The sequence below is a fragment of the Drosophila eugracilis genome, unplaced genomic scaffold (genome assembly GCF_018153835.1).
Source record: "Drosophila eugracilis isolate 14026-0451.02 unplaced genomic scaffold, ASM1815383v1 contig_1828, whole genome shotgun sequence".
Lineage (NCBI taxonomy): Eukaryota > Metazoa > Arthropoda > Insecta > Diptera > Drosophilidae > Drosophila > Drosophila eugracilis.
Window position 1 is genome coordinate 80,246 of NW_024572675.1, and position 16,513 is coordinate 96,758.

Genomic DNA, 16,513 nt, shown 5'->3' on the forward strand with positions numbered 1-16,513 from the left:
TGATTAAAGATATTTGGAGCTAACCATCACCCGACTAGTGTTAATACTGAGAATTAAATAATTCAATTCATTCCAATAATTTTCTTCCTCAGTTTATTTTGTAAAATGTTTGTAATATTGCTTGTTATATAGAGATGATCCAAGTATCTTGCCTATATGCTCGCAGAGGGAGTACATGAAGCTCTCGAGGTGCTCTATTGAACAGCTTCGAAAGCCGTCATTGTGTTCCATGCTATCTATAGTCGGAATGATGCTGCGCTGCTTGTACACTTACTGTGGTGTATTGTAGTAGTGTTATACGATTGTTATGAGAGTATGCTGTTTCACATTGCTAAGTTTTCTTTTCTGCTGCTTTAGAGCTTCATCTGTTCCGTGGGCATGATGGGTTCAGCCGCATTTGTATCCAGAAGAAAAGTCACGTAGACAACGCAGAATAAGTTTGGAGAAAAGAAGGACCACCATTGCTAAAATGATCAGCATCAACCTCGAGCCCCGTTTGGTTGCTATTGCTGTTGTTGCGCCAGGAGTATTTGCTGCGCCCCTTCAGGCCAGTGCTCGGACCCGTTAGCAAGCAGTAGTTGAATATTTCTGTGTAGTGGGCCAAAACTCCGATACTTTGCTTAAATCGATGTGATCCACGCTAAAGCGTAACTCGGACTTCTCTCCGTTGATAAATGCGAAAAATGTTCTCGCTTGCCATTAGTTTTCCACTAAAGGGTACGGGGAAAAGTTGAATATTTCTGTGTAGTGGGCCAAAACTCCGATACTTTGCTTAAATCGATGTGATCCACGCTAAAGCGTAGCTCGGACTTCTCTCCGTTGAGAAATGCGAAAAATTTTCTCGCTTGCCATTAGTTTTCCACTGAAGGGTACGGAGAAATCCCCGCTAGCAAACCAGTAGTGGGAGCAGCCCAATTGGCGGCCAATGTTTCAGAGGGTTCCGAGATTCCACAACCATATGGAAACATCGATTACAAGATCTCAGGTCTCGAAACTTTTTTGAATGAATATATCATAGATCAGACGAAGGCGCTCAGGACTATATTTAAAAATCTGTAAAAGAGATCGTAGAGTCTACTGACCTGATCCAAAATATTGACTGCAGATTCCGGGCTGGAATCCCATTCGGAGTGTTATCAACTAGACAGCCCGGACTCACTCTCCTTAGCCTCGGATTTTTGCAGCTAAAAGCAGTGAAATGAGTCTAACTTAGACTAAGAAAAGGGGCAGAAACTGGCGGAGCTAGGCTCTTAATGGGGCTACCAGATCAGCGCAAACCAAGTGCTTTTCAACCTTCGCCTTCAGTGTTTCAGCATGCACGATGAAGGTGGGATGCTTAGCTGGAATGTTTCCAATGAACTTGTTAAGTAGAGGACTTATTTCACGGTATGCCACCAAGCAAGTACCTCTTGTTTGAGAATCAGATCTCAATAGGTACTGGTGCTCGGTGTTTGCGAACCTCGTTTTACAGTTTAACCTGGCTAATTTTCTATTAATCAAATGAGCAATCTCCTTCACATAATATAAATCAGATAAGCTTAACTACTTGATAAGTCCTCTCGAATTATCCCTACTACTACTTTTAAAAAACCTCACAGTTTTCTGAGGTTTGTAGCCGTTATGGTCAGCGTGGCCATATGGAAACACATGTCGAGCTGCAGTGGCATCTCTAAAATTCTAAAAATTCCTAAGCCTAACTCTCTAGCTCTTATGGTTCCCGAGACTTAAGCGTTTTCGGTATTCCGCATTTTGTAGGCGTTAGAGTGGGCGTGGATAGAGGGAAAAAGCAATTTACATTGTGGTATAATTGTGTATAAAACTACATACCTAATCCCACATTAATATCAGTTATAGTTACCGAGATATTACAAAAATAGGTACGTAAGTGCCAATGCTTACAATAAGAGATAGCAACGATGTAATTTATTTAACTATTATCAAATTGTAAATTTCAAATCGTAAACTTTGGTTTAATCGCAATCCATTATTAATTTTGTTTTAATTCCAAAAATCAATGCATTCCTCCAAATTGAAAGAAATAACAATCAGCGTCTGTATATTTCGTTTACTCATTTTTATACCCGTTACTCGTAGAGTAAAAGGGTATATTAGATTCGTTGAAAAGAATGTAACAGGTAGAAGGAAGCGCTTCCAACCATATAAAGTATATATATTCTTGATCAGTACCAATAGCGAAGACGAGTGGGCCATGTCCGTCTGTCTGTCCGTATGAACGCTGAGATCTCAGGAACTATAAAAGATACAAAGTTCATATTAAGCATGAAGATTCTTGAGGTCCCACGTAGCGCAAGTTTATTACAGCATCCTGCCACGCCCACAAATCACGAAAAACTAAAAACGTCGAAATCTGAGGAACTATTTGAGCTAGAAAGTTGAAATTCAGTGTGTATAATATTTAGATGCCTGAGCATCTTATAGTCGTACTATCACACGCACCCATAAGCCCACAAGGCTCAAAAGACGGATTTCGCATTTTCTAGAAAAGCTGATATCTCGGTAACTATAAGTTATAGAAAGTTCATGTAGCATGTAGGTTTTTATGGTGCCCCAAATGCAAATTAATCTTTTCCCATCTAGCCACGCCCACCCTAACGCCAACAAAACCCGGAAAACCAAAAACACGTATTAATGAGTTGCCACTGCAACTTGTCACGAGATTTCATTCTGCCAAGCCTACTCTAACGCCCACAAACAGCGAGAAACTGTATAGTCTATAATATTATTAGGAATGCCTTCGTTTGACTTTGTATTTTTGTTAATATCCAAATTTACCAAAGATTTTTTAAATCGGAATATTATTTCTATTTATGAAGAAATTTAGGTTATAAGGCCTCACATGAGCAATGACGTCACTATCAGTTACTCAATATGCTTTCTCTGACGCCTTGTGAATTTGCACTAGCAAAATGAATATTTTAAAATGTTGTAAAACAGTAACGGGTATATTATAGTCGCGGCACTCGACAAAAGCGTTTTCTCTTGTTGTAAATCTTTAATCGTTGATGGGTTTTAATGGTCTTTAATGGTTCACCCAACAATGTTATTTCACATGAAATAAAATATTCATCCTGGTGGTTAGAAAATCTATAGGTTTAAAACCATTAAAAAAGTCTCTAAAATTATATCACTGAAAAGTACCCTTACATGAATAGCTTTGAAGTGCAATGCAAATTGTATACTGTGGGCCCGGAACCGTTCTTTTAATTTTTGAATCGGTCCATGTTTCCTGAAACGATTAGAACGTTGTCCTCATTTTCACCGTTATTCTTATCGGATTGGTCTGTGTTAGTACAATAATAGGGTTTTAAGTCCCCCACGTATGCCCGCTTCGTTATCTTCTCGGCCTGCTTTCTAATCCCTGCGATCACCGGCGAGATGAACTCCCGGACCTCCAACCTACCCCAAACCTGTTGCCCTATGTTAGGTTTCCATTCTCTTTTCCTCAAGTCATAGTGCCGTTTCTGGGTTTCCGCTGCGTACCCCATGTTCTTACACGCATCTGACCGGGTCAACCTTAGCCTTTCCCATCTACTGGAGGCCGACTCCTTTACCAGACCAGAGCCTTGGATGACCCTATCGAAGAGTGTTCCGGGAAGTCGCAACTACTTCCCATATAGCAACTGCGCTGGGCTATAACCTGATGATTCCGAAGTGCTACTGTTATATGCCAGCATCAACTACGGCAAATCCTCGTCCCATTTGGTCTGTTCCTTCCTACAAGTCCCGCTATCATGGTTTTAACCTTTCGGTTGATGCGCTCCGTAGAGTTCTGTTGCGGTGTGTATTTTGCCGTAAGCTGCTGCCGTATTACCCAGGGAACCAACCACGAATTCATAGCCTTCCAGATACATATTTGTTGATACTCGACGTGGCAAGGCACTCCTTTTCCGTGGCACTGTTATTCTGCTCAGTGATTATACCACGTGCTCACTTTTCGGGATTTCTTGGGTCATCTTGGCACTGGGTACGCGTCCTCTACTCGTTGTTCTTCTTCCGTACCAACACTACCGGTGCGCTGTAAGAACTCCTCGAAGGCTCTATTAACCCGAGTTCCAGCAGTTCATCCACTTGTTCGTTTATGATGGCCTGTTGTTTTCTGTTCCGAGGGTAGTACCGCTTTACGGGTTTTCTCGGTGCACCCCCTCACGTTCTCGAATTTTTGTCGTTGCTCTTCCAGGAAAGTCTCGATCTCCTCTTCTGCTGGTTCCATTCCCACTCTCGCTTCTTTTGCTCCGACTTGTCTGGGCACTTTGCGAGGCTCTGTGACTTCCACTTCTAAAATGCCGCACTGGATTCTCGTTTCTGTCTTTGCCAGAAAATCAATTCCTAACAACATCCCGCCTGTTACACACTCTTGTACCAGGAACTTAAACTCGAACTGCTCGCCCGCGAATCGTTTGGGTACGGTAAAATTCCCCACTGCCTTCACTCTTGCCCCGTTCGCTAGGGTTATGTCCTAGCCCGCCCTGCTCCACCTCCCATGCATACCTAATTCCTGGTCTTTCCTTTTGCTGATCAACCCCGTGTCCACTCCTTCTCTCGGTCTTCTTGCCCCGACTCTTACCTCTGCTGTTATTTGGAATCCATCGCAGTTCATTCAATCTCCTACCGCTGGCCCTGGTGCTAGTGTTACCTGCTCAGGCCTCCTGCGTTTTCCGACCGGTTTCTACTCCGTTCACTCCATCGTCCTCACTTCGTTCCTTCCACACACCCAACAGTATAGCCTAGGAGAGTTCTCACACGTTCTTGCTTTGTGTCCTGTTCCCCAGCATCTTATGCAGATCTCTGGTCTCCGGTCGCGGTTCCCTGCTTCTGCCGGTTGGATCTTCCGACGTCTCGATTTCCTCTACTTCCACCGCCAGTTTTAGGAACTCTGTTAACGACTTGAAACCTGATCTCCGTGCAGAAAGCTTTATCTTGCTTCTACAGTTCCCATATATTTTATGAAATTTACTGAGCTCCATTCCGTATTGCCGTGTAGGTTCCTGTTCCCTCTGCCGCAGTTGTCTGATCTGCATGTCCAACTGTTCCTGATATCTTGGAGTCAAGAAGTACTCTAGAAGCTCCCCCCTCAGCTCCTCCCAAGGCCTAATCCGGCTTGACGTTGTATTACACCAGTCCTCCGCGACGCCTTCAAGAATGAGCGGCATTTTTTGTACAAGTGCGTCCTTGCGCCCATTCTCCCACCTTGCTGAGAAATTCCAGCGTGTTGGATGTTCCTTGGCAGCGTATCCCCCAGCTCCTCACTCTATCCAGAGTGTCTACCTACACCCTCTTTCCACCACTCTGCATTTCTGCTCCCGTGGTTTCTTCCTCCTTGCTGTGCTTCTCCTCCTGTCCGTTGACCTGGACTTTTCCGCCAGGCATTTCCACTTTCCTGTATCTGTTCGCCAATTACACTAGCCTTGCTTTGATGTGTTCTACGTGCTCCCTATCTTTCGCGTATATCGCCATCCCATGTCTTTATTCTCTTGAATGGCTCCTCCGCGGTGTGGGTCTGCTCCTGTAGGGGATGGTGTGGCGGAAACGGCAGGAATAGGGTTTAGAGGTTCCCTTGGGTTGGGGCCGAACCGCTCACCAGTTTCGCTAGCTACCTGGTAGAATGAGATCCGTTAACCTACTTAGTGAGAGAGGGGTAGAGGTCCGTAAACCTGACAGTTAAGAAATAAATGTAGAGATCTGTCGACAAACTACAAGCGAGAGAGATGTGTGGAGAGATCCGGAGACCCGCTACAAGAGAGAGACAGAGATGTGTGAAGAGATCCGAAGACCTGATCTTACCTGATGCCGTAGTGATCTTTCCTCAGAAACCGGTTTTCCTTATATACCCCTTTGGCTGGGGACAGTGTGACAGGGTGTGATCGTTTGACCGTTCCTTTTGCCACGGCAGTGTGCTCGTTTGCCCTGCGCATTAAAATGTAAATTTTACTGCCTTCATTGGATTTATTATCTTACAACTTATTAGGGAAGTGACTTCATGTCCTTATGTATAGCTTATTATTATTTATCCGCCATGCAGGCGTGATAAGTTAATTGCGGTTAATACAGCAACAGGTACACATGCACTGTTTTAACTCGTCTACGTAACTATTGCTGGCATTCGCTGAGGTTGATCTACGTAAGCCACCACTGTCTACGTCTGAAAATGAGAAATTTTCTGTCGGGAATGGACCTGGTTCAGCCGCTCCTAAGAGGTGTTTTAATTTCAACTCTATTGTGCATTTCGCTGCCGACTGCAGATCTGGGTCACCTGGTCTACCATTGCACCGAATCTAATCATTGTTTGTTTTTAGAATGCGTAATCGCCTCTGGGAGTTCAATTATTTTCGATAAGATATCACATGTTGAAAGCATAATAAAAAGAAATAAAAATTTAAATGAAAAGATTCCTGCAAACTAATTTGGCCTACGTCGTTTGACTTATATCATTATCAATTAAGAAAAGATAAATTTTGAGTTATAAATCGTGACAAAAATATCGATGGCATATGCTAAAGTCTTGGGACGAGACTTTATGAACATTTGTAACTTTAAGATAGTCCGAAAAAATGATAGTTGAAATGGTATACACTTAGCAAATGACTGTACAAGTGAGAGAAACTATATGCTTGATGCTGATAATGTCAAATTGGTACCAACATCTAGTGAAGATAACTTTAAGTCACACTGTTATGAACAAATTTATAGAAATCAAATTGAAACAAATAGTAAACATGACTTACACTTGGCATTAAAATATTGTCAATCGAATACCGCGGTCTAATTAAATGTAGTCAATTAAATATAATATATGCGAGAAGTGTAAATTGAATTTAAGAAAAAGTTCGAGTTCGAGTATGCATCACCAATTGTTCTAGTTTAGAAAAAGTCAGGAGAGTTAAGAATGTGAATTGACTATCGATCTCTTAACAAAAACATGCTAAAAGACAGTTCCCCACCCCTTAACGACGACCTTATTGATAAACTGGTCAAAAAGTACCAAATTTGTAAATAAAGTTTTTCGGACTTGGTTAGGGAAGTCAATGCTCTCAATTATATTATTATTAATAGCAACAAAAGAAATCCGATTGAATCTAAGGATAGGCAAATGTGAATTCCTTCAAGGAGAAATAAAATGTCTAGGATACCTAATGTCAGGTATCATGCAAGTAGTAAGATATTTTCCTGTGCCAACAGAATCGCAAATTCAGACGATTAAGTTTGATTATGCTCTTATTTTAAAAGATTTTTATAAAGATTTTTTACAAACGCAAAGCCGGTTTACGAGCTTATATGCAAATATGTCAATTTTGGCATTATACAGCTCAATAGATCCAACGGAATTACACCGTGACGATCGGGATTTAAAGTCGGTTTAATTATCATGCAGAAAAAGAAGAACAATCTATTTTATCTGGTATTCTATATGTCTAAGCGAACGACTAATTTCAAAGCGAAATACCATAGTTTTGAGTTAGAAACACTCGCGGTGGTTTACGACATACAACGCTTGAAGATTTATCTTTAAGGAATACAGTTTTAAATAGTCACACATTGCAGTACTAGGGTAACTATCAGTAAATAGCCAGGTGGGAGGTTTTATGCAACATTCCGATTACATTTTAGAACATAGAGGCGGTAAGCGCATGCACACACACTAAATATCGAGTCCAACTCATTTGAGGAAAATTTAATTATTCGTGAAAGCAAAGGCGAGAAGATCAAAATTTTTTACCATGCCATGCGAAATGGAAAGCCATGTTTTGTTTAATTATCATGATCAGTTATGACACATTGGTATAGAAAAAATGCTAGAAGTAATCACAAAAAGGTACTAGTTTTCGAAAGTCAAAGAAAAATTCCCGCTACATATTAACAACGGTTTAAAGTGTATCGCTTATTCCGGAAAAGATGAGAGATTTTTTCTTAAAATTCCCAAAGTAAAAATTCCATTCGATGTCGTAAATATAACAGTATTGTCCTGTTGGTGAAAGTAGATCCCGACCCTGCCAAATCAACAACATCCAGTAAAGCAATACCAGCGTTGATTTTAAGTCTTGGACATGCTATACCTCTAAAGACTTTTAGGATTTTTTGGAAAAAAAAAACGCAGAAGTAAAGCACATTAAGTTCCGGATCCCCACAAGCTAATGGTCAAGTTGAAAGGGTAAACAGGACCATAGGTCCCAGGATCGCCAAGTTTACCGAATCAGACAAAGGACTGTACTGGACAAAGGACTTTCCACAGTCCTAGAAACGGTTGAATTTGCACTTGACGGTTGAATTTAATACAATCCATAGGTCAATTTACCAACATGCAAGTCATGTTTTGTTCTGTCCTTATAAATATAAAGAAGAAGATTTGGTGTTGATAGAAAATTTTGACACGCACTAAGGGGTTTCTAAAACACTACAAACAACTACTACATTACAAAGTTCAAAGGTCCGTACAGAGAGAGGAAAGTTTAAAGAAAGCATAAATATGTTTAAGAGGTATCAAAGGTTTTTAACAGTATAGGCACCCTTATAATAGTGTTTGGGCAGTATCAAACATGCGCCTGTGGATAAACAAATGATAAAACAAGAAGAAACGCTATAGTCGAGTGCCGAGACTATAATATACCCGTTACTGTTTTACACAATTTTAAAATATTTATTTTGCCAGTGAAAATTCGCAAAGCTCCACCTACTGTCAGAGAAAGCATGTTGAGTAACTGATAGTGACGTCACTGCCCATGTGCGGCATTATAACATACATTTCTATATAAATAGCGAAGTAATGTTCGGATTTAGAAAATCTTTGGTAAATCAATAGATATTGAGAACAATATGTTTAGCAAAGTCAAACGAAAACATACACTATAATGTTATAGACGCCACGGTTTTCCGCGGTTGCTGAGTGTTAGAGTGGGCGCTGGCGGATGAAAACTGTTGTCAAGTTGCAGTGGCATCTTTACAATACGTAATCCTCAGCCTAACTATTTATCTCTTATAATTATTGAAATTTTTCCATTTTTCGTTTTCTGGGTTTTGTGAGCGTTAGGGTGGGCGTGGCTAGATGGGGGAAAAAATCGCAATTGGGGCATCATAAATACATAAATACGTATATACAAGCTTAATCCGAGTGAGTATGGCCGGATAATGGTATCACCATAAGATGTGACAGCATCTCACGATATTACCTTCTTAATTTTAGCTTTCTTGCTTCCAGCTGCGATTTCAGCGATTTTAGTTTTCCATGATTTGTGGGCATTAAGTGGGCGTGGCAGGATGCTGAAATAATCTTGCCCTACATAGGGACCACAAAACTCTTTATGCTTAATCTCAACTCTGAATCTCTTATAGTTCCTGAGATCTCGGCGTTCATAAGGACAGACGGAAAGACGGACATGGCTTAATCGACTTCGATATTGATACAGAAGCTCTCCGGTCACTAAATCTCACTAAAATTTGTAACAAACATTCACACTAACTTATCTATACACACTTAGTATAGTACATAAATAACATTGCCTCTCCCTCAGTCATCAGTCACCATTCGACTCTGAAGAACATTTCATTGCCAACCTTGAAGCAGATACGAACAAAAGAGCACTTACAGATTGTTCAACCCTGAAGAACAAGCGTCTTTCTTCAACAACATGGATTCACGACCAGCAATTAAGATCAATGCCTGTATATTCGGATGAATGGAGAGACATAGACAACGTTGATGATTGTCTTCTATTAGCAACAGCAATAGAAACAAATTTCAAGAAGCACAACAGCTCTTACCTTATATGTAAGCTGAAGCAGTAGACTGGGGCAAACTTTTTCTATATTACAATTATTAAAAGAGGAAACGTCCAAGAAACATAACTGCAAGTGAACAATGAAGAAAATTTCGGCTCTGTACGAAACTCCTAGATAGTGCGTCAGTAAGTAACTTCACCTATCACATTAAAATCAGTAAGAGGCACTTGGTTATAAAAGGAATACAGCGAACCGTCCCGGAGCGGATATTGCGGAAGGTCTGAAGGGACGGAGTCTAGAGTTCAAATTTCATGCCACCCATCCAAACCTTCCATCCAAATCTTCCGCGACCAATTTTATGACCTTCGATACCCAACAATGAGGACCAGCCATCCTCCATCCACATTTGCAAATTTCCCATCTTTACCAAAATCAATAGATCAATCGCTCAGTTTAAAAGCTGAAAGAACAAAAAAAACACGTCAACCCAGAACAGACATATGACTCACAAGCACCGAGCGGGCTCGAAGCTACTATAGCTACGTTCAGATGCAAAGTATCATTCAAGAGCTGGCACAAAACCAAAACCTTCTCTTGAAAATACTACAATACTACAATACTACTACTACAATACACAACCTTATAGGTGACAGCTTCATAACAGCCGGTGACTACAATGCAAAACATTAACACTGGGGCTCTCGCTTCGCGAACCCTAAGCCTCGCCAACTATAGAAAGGTATCACTTCCGTAGCTAACATGTTAGATTTTGTTTCACCCAAGATAACTCACAGATAAAATTCACTTCGCTATAACAAGAAGAATGCAGCTAAGCATAATACGCGCTGAAACATTGTTATCTGACCACTTATCTGTTCATTTGTTACGCTTTTACCCGCCGCAGCTTGTGAAATGCCCAAGTTCCAACAGAACAAACTGGCTGAAGTATAAAAAATATATGTATAAGCACACATATTGATCGAACCAAATATATTCTGCCAAAGTCTCTACGCCAGAGCCAATGGCCACTACTATCTTGAGAAACACATGATTAAATAAGCAGATTAAGTCTCTCCTTCAGGAAAAGCGCTGACTCCGTAGAGAATGGCAAGCCCACTGGTTTCCTACGTCCATACCCACCCCTACAGCCGCCAGTCGAGCCCGATCTGCCTTTAAGATCCCAAACAGGTGCATGAGTGCACAGCGACGAAGAAAAGTCTAAAATCTTTGCCTCTCACCAACAAAATGTCTTCAAGCCCCATCAGCGAATAAATCAATTCACTCTCCCAATCGTCCCAACCCTAGAGCCCTCTTCTCCGATTATCTTTAAAGCAAGCACAATTTCAAAAACCATAAAAAACGCCTGAGTACCAAAAAACTACTGGCTATAACTTAATATCGCCCAAAATGATAATTGAATTACTTAACTCATATGTATCACCACGATATTAATTTAATTCTAAAATGGGATTACTTTCCTCACCAAATTTCAACTGTCTTTCTACAGACCCATCAGCCTACTGCCTTTCCTATCAAAGTTTGATTCCCTCGCACCAGTTTGGCTTAAGAGAAAATCATGGGGCTATTGAGCAGGTAGCCGCATGAGAACGCTACCTTTAGTCAAAAAATCATGTTTACTAACTAATGGTGGCGGATGGGCGGACAGACGGATACGGGCTAAATGACTTCGCTATTAATACTGATCAAAGATATATATTGCAGCGTGATTCTTAGGGCGCAGTTTAAGCAATTGTTCATTCAACGTTTCGTGGGAATTGAGACAACGGCTGCTCTACTTATCAACATTTTGAACGGGCGTCCAAAGTCTGCAGAGGGTTTTACGGAGTATGGCAGTCGCATCGTCACTTTATTGCTCTCTAAATGGAAATCAAAGGACTTGAATCGCCGTATCAGTAGCCTTCGCCCACACGGCACAAATTGACTCTAGTTTGTTGCGTAGGGTTATATACTCGACTGGACCAGAAAAAAGGAAAACAAGGATGTTGTGTCAATTTTGTGGAAAAGCTTGACACAAACTTGCTAAATGCCGCTTTCGAAAGGAAAAACAATCAGCCACAACAGGGAGATGCTATAATGGGAGGAAAACGTCCGGAGCGAAAGATCGTTTACCCATAAGGTGCTACAAATGTGACGGAATTGGTCATGTAGCTTCGGTTTGTCTTAAAGGAAGGGCTAGCGAAAATGGCAAGACCTACGCTAAGAGAATTTAAATTTGTACAGTAGCGCCGTGAGGTTCGTGAGGTTCTAAGCTAGAGCTTTGGTGTATCGATTGACGCAGATATATATTTTGCTTTTATAAAAAAAACAAGTAAGTGTCCTAAGCTTAGCAAGTTATGAAGAAACTATAAATTCGCCAATTTAGCTGAGCCCGATAAAACATTGCTGAACAACATGTTGAACGGTTACTCTGATAGGTTTATCGATGGAATACCCCATACTCGTGTGACGACAGGACAATTAGAACTAAGATTGATAAACACAGAAGAACGTGCAACACCGTCCTTATAGGCTCAACCTATCGCTTGACCTATCTGTTCGCCTTTCGCTAATCCAATGTTGTTAATCAAGAAAAAAATAGCACCGATCGTCTTTGTGAGTCTATCGCGATTTAAATAACAATACAATTGCCTACAGATATCCATTGAACCTCATATCAGATCAGATAGCTCGCCTTCGTGGCGCAAGATTTTTTCATGTGTTGATATGGCAAGTGGATTTTACCAAATCCCGGTACACCCAGATTCAATTTACCGAACGGCATTCGTTACGCCATAATTAAGGCCCTAAGTCCGCTGGCACACACATTCGCAATTGTTTACCTTGATGGTGTTTTGGACATAGCAGAAACGAAAGATGAAGTTACATGAAGCTTACATCAATAAATAATGCTAATTTTGTCTGACTGCCAGAGCATGAACAAATATTCTTAAAAATAATAGGTGTATTTACACAGACACCAGTGTTTACCATATTCGATCCACAATATTTAATAAAGTTGCACACAGATGCAAGCTCTATCTGTTATGGGGCAATATTTTTGCATAAAATAAAAAATAAATCATATGCAGTGCAGTATTATAGTAAATGCAGTTCTTCTTGGCAGTTGTCAATGCTATCAAGTATTTTGGCCACTATTTGCAGTTGCGAAAATTTGTTGAGCACTGATTGCAATTATGTTAAGGCTAGTCGAACTAAAATGAATTTAACACCAAGGGTGCATAGATGGTGGGGTTTCCTACAGTCATTTGATTTTAATCTCGAATTTAGAAAAGCTGAGCGAATGGCGCGTGTTGACTTCCTTCACCGAAATCCACTGCCCGAGAGAAATAAGTGCGCAGATAAAATCAATCAGAACCATATCCATCTAACCGAAAACTGGTTGGTTTTCGAGCACCAGCGCGATCCAAAGATTGTCGATAATACTTATAAGCTACGCAGTAACAAATTACCAGAACATTTAAATAAAACGTTTAAATTGAGAAAGGGAATATTACATAGAAATATTCATAGAAATGGTAAAACTAGGTGTTTGCCGGTAATTCCAAGGATGTTCAGGTGGGCATGATTAGCCACATTTGGGTTGGGAAAAACATTAGATAAAGTATACTGTTACTACTGGTTCGAAAATATGTCTAAGTACGTACGTAGATTCGTAGAAAATTGTATCATCTGTAAATTAGCAAAACAACCAAACGGAAACGGTTCCAATACCCAAGATAGAGGTTTCATGGCACACCGTAAACATCGAAATAACGGGCAAAATTAATGGTAAAAACGAGCTGAGGAATATGTTATCGTCTTAATAGATGCCTTCACAAAGTTTGTCTATTTCCACTATCCACTAAAAACAGACACTGAGAGCTGTACAGAAGCTGTGAAATCGGTAGTGTCCCTATTTGGATTGACGACTAAAATAATAGCTGACTAAGGTCACATGAATGGTGATGGTGCGTCTAGGACCCAAGAGGGGAAATTTTGACCGCACTATAACAGCTGTCCGACAGGGATGAAAATTGTTATGGCGGGTGATAATGATCAAGATGATTGGGTGCATGTGTTTGCACACCAAATTAAATGAGAAGCTTGAGTTATGAAATACGATGAATTGTCAGTTGATGTTTGTGTAAGATAAGTTCTGAACTGAAAAAGAAAATAATGAAATTAAAATTAATATTTAATAATTGAAAGAATCTAAACGAGGTTGTAAAACTTGGATTGGGTGGTAGAAATAGCACACGAGGACGTGTGATATGTCAGGAAGGCCGTGTCGCAGCGTGATGTCTAGTATTCGTTGGCGAGTGGCAGTCCGAATTCGGGGAATAACGCGCTTTTTTTTTGGTAGATGATATTAAGTGATGACCGATCGTAGATAACAAGATTCTTGAAAGAACCACATTTTTTTACCCTACGAGTAACGGGTATAAACAAAGCAATTATTTTTTCGAACATGGCATACAAAACATATGGTATATGTGGAGAGCCATATCGGCAGCGAAGAGCGAAAAGAAAAGAAATAGACTAAATCATTAATGTACACACTTCACAATGAAATTAGTTGTTAGTTGACCTGGTAACGCCGACAGTGATGGTACAAATAAAAGAGTGAACGTGAGACCGTACTTGAGAATTATTATTTAAGTCGGGAATCGGGCGTCGTTACAGTATATATCAACACGCTATTCACCGACAAACACTTTTTCCTATAAGTTAAACCAAATTTAGATGCTGTCCAACGCTGATGCTAAGTCCATTCGGGCACTGTTGAGCAACTAAGAGTTTTAAATTACTGTAGAATAAATAAACCGGGGCAGTTCAATTTTATTCCGAGTTCAAATCAATACCAAATCAACTCCGCAACAAAAACACGCCGAATGCAAGAAGTACAGTTTAAACAACCAAAAGCTTCGAGCTACAGCAGTTTTACAAAAGCACATGCGCTACAAAGTAACAGTAAAGCGAATGCGAAACTGGAAAAACCAAAACAAAATATGAACTGCTGATAAACCCGCCGCTCCTCATCCGTCTTTGTCTTTGGCTGCTTAGCCCAACATCCTCCCCCCGTTGACGGCTGGCCATTCAACAGAGTCCTTGAGGGGCACAAGTAATGTTTATGCGCGCCTTCTCGCCGACCAGCAGCTTGTCGTAGGCAGCGATTTCCAAATCCAGTGAGACCTTGATGTCCATGAGGTCCTGGTATTTGTGCAGTTAATGGGTCATCTCTTCGCGCAGTCGAATAAGCTCCATGTCGAGCTAACACACCTCTTGGCCGTGACGCTCGCAAGTGTTATCGAGTTCCAATTCACATACGCGACCATTGAGAGCGGCATTTAGGTGCGTAGAGTTGGATGTCCGTACAGCGGCTTCTTGCAGACGACGGACTTTATCCTCGTAGCTGCTGTAACGACTTCATCGTATCGTTCCTCAGCTGACAAAACGAGGAACCTTGGGCAAGAAAGCACATTATGTGCCGCATAGGGCCCATGGAACCGGCGGCGCATTAAGGAGTATGCATGAACGATTATTAAACGGCCTACGTCGGCGCACTTCTTCCGCTGGCAGATGCGGATCTAAAGCCAAATCCACAGTCTCAAGTATTCGACAGATTTGTTCCAAAAACCGAGCGATAGATCCCCAAGTTGGCAGGCTGTCAGCACTGTTTCCTGCGAGAGAATCTTCCCACTTCCCCTTTGTGGCAAGGTCCAGCATTTGAAAGATGATCTGGATGAGGAGGCATCCGGAACTCATGAGCATATAACCATTGAATAGGTCGGATAACTAACTAAGAGTGGCAACGGATCCCAGCTTGACTACCCTTTAAAATACATAAAAATGTATCCGCAAAATAGTAGGGGAGGAGAATGCAGGGTATATAAAAACACTTATCGTGTGTCTGGCCAGCGAAATGGACAATACCTAGTGTGCCCAAGAAGTATGTGCGAGCCTTGAGTGGTTTAATTCGGAGCATATTGAGGTTAAAAAGGTATGTACCAAATATATAAATTAATTTAATACCGACCTTTATTATTTCACTCAACCCCGTTGGGGCAAGGATTAATTTATAAGAGATTGGTTTAATTATTTATCTTTATTTATTTCACCTAAACCTGTTAAGGTAAAGGATAATATAAACAGTGTGATTGATATAATTATTTATTACGCAGCTATGGCTGCGGAGTATGATTTAAAACTATTCCCCTAAATCTGTTAAGGTAAGGGATGGTTATAAATGATTTTACATTATTAAATTATTACACATTTATTTCCCCTAAACCTGTTAAGGTCAAGGATAGCATAAATGGTATAATTATTAATTACACAGCTATGGCTGCGGAGTACGATCTTAGACTAAACTAAATATCCGATCCGGTCGCAGCTAGAAGTCTTCGTCTGGTTGCAGCGCTGTCGCCAAAGTGCCGGATCAGCATTTTTATCCAGGTGCTGACGATCACTCGCTGCGCGAGTGTTCTGGCCGGGAACTGTGGGATTGTCTCCAGAGTGCAGAGTTGACGATTTCCTTAATGCGCGTGTTGGCCACTTCTGATCGGGCTCTGGGTGATTGCCCCCAGAGTGCAGAGTCGGCGGTTTCTTCGTTGCGCATGTTGACCACTTCTGGCCGGGCTCCGGGTGATTGTCCCCGGAGTGCAGAGTCGGCAGTTTCCCTATTCCGTGTGTTGGCTGCCGGATGTGGCCCGCAACTCGGCAGTTTCCCAATTTGGGAACTGGGTGTGTTAACTTATACAGTAGTGGTGATTTAGAAAAA